Raw genomic sequence first — 3,702 nt, 5'->3', positions numbered from 1 at the left:
CGAATGAGATCTTGATTATGATTTACTGTTGTTTGAGATATCATGCATGGCATACATCCTGTTTTCACATTTATGCATTGATATGAACTGTGACTTGGTACTAAATGATGATAAGTAAGAAAGTTAAACATCCGACGACTTTGTCGGATCGTGTAAAGAGAGATGAGAATCTGTAATCCGAGGTTGTCACGGGTGCAGAGTGTGCTATGTACTTGCTACCCGAGGTTTCTTGTCAGAACGAGGGTGTACATGGACTTCGCGGGTCCCCCATGGGTCATGACTATTGAGACGTGGAGGTTTCCATCCTTAGCATGTCTGTACGGTATGGACAATTGGCCAATGCATTCACCCTTAAATCTATTCTTCACTGCTTGATTTTTTTATGTCACTTGATATTTTAATTCACCCTATGTTGAATTGGTTCGTGTATGTGCTTGCTTGGTTACATTCTACTAGTTGATTACTATCTTCATATATGTGAACTAATTGGTGTCGGCCTATGATACCTACTAGTACTAGTCGTTTGTATTGATACTACCTTGTTGTACTCATTTCTGAGTGCAAAATTCATCACAAGCTCTACTTCCGGACCTCGTAAGTGATCCTGATGTCTGTTTGCTGAGTTTCCAGGGTGAACGACTGGATGGATTCCGCAGCCTGGAGATTTCTCTTTTATTACTTTTCTTCTCTTGCCTTCTGAGACAATATTCGTACTATGAGACTTGTATTTACTCCATACTTGTTGAGTATTATTAGTAGCTCTTGTACTGTATTTAGACCAGATGTTGGGGTTGATATGGTTCTTATTCGGCACTTATTCTGTCTTATATATGCTAAGATTGCTTAAATATTTCTATTTTCCTTTACGTATGCTTAAAATGAATGTTGGTAAGGGAAGGGTCCTCCCACTAGGGGGTTAGCGTGGGTGCACGCTCGATCCTCTAGATAGGTCGTGACATATCTGTTTTGACTATTTGTTTAACTGCATAGCCCTTACAACATGGTTGATTGTATAGACAATGCGACGTTCGTTTGATTCTATGTTCCTCACGGCATGTGTTCGATTGTATCGCCTTTGAGGCCTTCATTTGATTGTACGTCCCTTGTGGCATTAGATTATGTATGACCTTCGCGGGGTTCTTTTGTATGAATGACCATCGCAATAGTGTTGTATGAATAACACTCGGGATATTGTTTGTATGAATGACCCTAGCGGTATTATTTGTATGAATGGCCCTCGCGATATTGTTTGTATAAATGGATCTCACGACATCGTTTATATCAATGGCCGTTGTAGGATTGATTGAATTAATGACCATCGCGGCATTGTTTTGTATGAATGACCCTCACAGCATTGTTTGTATGAATGGACCTCGTGGCTTTGATTGTATGAATGGCCTTTGAAGCTTTGTTTTGTATGAATGTACCTTCTTTTGCATTATTTTTTATGAATGGCCCTCGCGGCTTTATTTTGCATAAAGGGCCCTCACGACGTTATTTTGCATGAACTGTCCTCACAACATTGTTTGTATGAATAGCCTTCGCATCCTTGCTTGTACGATTGCTCCTAATAGCTTTGTTTTGTATGAATGGCCCTCATGACGTTTTTTTTGTGTAAATGGACCTCACGGGATTGTTTTGTATGAATGACCCTCACGACTTTGATTGTGTCACACCCCGATCTCACTAGGGTGTGATGGGCACCCGACCCCATATTCGGAGCCAAGCGAACCCTCGGACTCTTAATACACACATATTCTCTTTGGATTCTTAAGTCAATTGAAGGTAAAATACATGGTAAAATTTTCAAAATCTTTTCGTCGTTTGTCAAATTAAACAGTCTGTAAACATAAGGGCTCTGTAACATAAGGTATAATAAAAACACATCAACTAGTGGAACCCTTTTTAAAGCTGACACTCTAGACCCACGACTCTGTCTGCAAAGTCTCTAACTTTGAACAAAGCGCACAAAGACATATATTCGACTCGCAAAGACTCCCGTGTGTACAATGGGAGCCTACCAACTCCGCCGGAACGTCTCGCAATAGCTCTTACTTGTCCGAGTGTACCGCGCGGCATGAAACGCGCGCCCACAAAAAGGGGCGCGCACGAGCAATGTACCGAGTATGTAAGGCATGTACAATAATATACGAGAGATACATAACATAATTAATGACATAAAAGAAATATAGAACATATCATGATATAGGAGAGCAACCTGTACATATGAGTGTCCTTTTTGGCGAGTACCATGCATGCTTAGTGCTGCGGAACGTGCAGCCCGATCCTCATATCATATTGCTGCGGAACGTGCAGCCCGATCCATATACATATATAATATAATATAATGCTGCGGAACGTGCAGCCCGATCCATATACATATATAATGCCGAGGAACGTTCGGCCCGATCCATTTACCCACATATCCCGCGTCCGGGATGGTATCATATATTACACTCCAACTGATCAGGTGGCTATGCGTCTATAACGCCTTCCCTCTTTCCCAACTTTTCCCATATACATATACATATGTCATATACATATATCATATAAGCATGCAGGAGAGCCCAAAGAAAGTCATGTATCTATCGGAGTGACGTAAGGTCGGTAGCCTCCGATTACATTATGGAACAATCAGGATCGTCATGTCTCACCTTGAAGGAGCAATTATAAGGCGAGACTAACAATAAAGGATAACATCACGGGAACATAAAAACAGAATCATGACATATCATTTCATATACTTTGAAACCTTGAAATAGTCATTATTCAAAAATAGCTTAACATTTCATATCGTCATATTCATGGTAAGAACAGATCCTTGACATATTCGTCATATACGTTTTCCCATGTCTAGCATCATCATTGTCGTCATAAAGTCATAGTCGTTGTTTTAGTCATAAAACTTTCAAAATCGTAAAACTTGGATTTTTGAAGAAAAATGAATATTTTGGAAAACATTTATAAACTTTTAAGAAGGAAAATATACCTTGGAACCATTACTTCTAACTTTTGGCAAATGAGAGCGTTATGGAAGCATTTATAAAATCTTACATACGAATCATGCCATAGAAAGAAAAGGGACGAGCCTTAACATACCTGCGCCGCGCCTTACTAGCTACGCTTATTCGTCCAAACTTGTTGCCACTAGTCTACATTCAAGACGATTAACGCAATTGTTAGGTTCATTATCATATGCCTCTCTTAATCCTTCAAATACATTTACTTATAACTCGAAATTTTTCGGCAGCATCTCTCCTGTAGATACACCGTCCCGAGAATATGGCTCGGCCCAAACCAACATCAACAAACCCGAGAATTCAACTCGGCCAATCCAACACCAATACTAGCAGTTATTCAAGCAACACTTCTATATTTAATTCAATTCAATTCAATTTAATTCAATTCGATTCAATTCAATTCAATTCACATAATCTTCCAACAATTCAATCAACGTACTACTTTATCCGAAACCTTTCAATTCAACAACGACCATTCATTTTACCATCCTTCATGTACGCTCACTTTAACAACAACCTTCATTCTTCGTCACATAATTCATAATGACGACAACTAGAATACCAAATAACCTCAATTTACACTAACTTACCAAAGCACCTACTATTCGACCATAACCACTTCTTACATATTTTCATGCATTTTCACCCATTTCTATTTACTACAACAACAACACACACCCAT

This window comes from Lycium ferocissimum, chromosome 1 (genome assembly GCF_029784015.1).
Source record: "Lycium ferocissimum isolate CSIRO_LF1 chromosome 1, AGI_CSIRO_Lferr_CH_V1, whole genome shotgun sequence".
Taxonomy (NCBI): Eukaryota; Viridiplantae; Streptophyta; class Magnoliopsida; order Solanales; family Solanaceae; genus Lycium; species Lycium ferocissimum.
The sequence above is the reverse complement of the archived record's forward strand: the minus strand, read 5'-3'. Positions refer to the sequence as shown.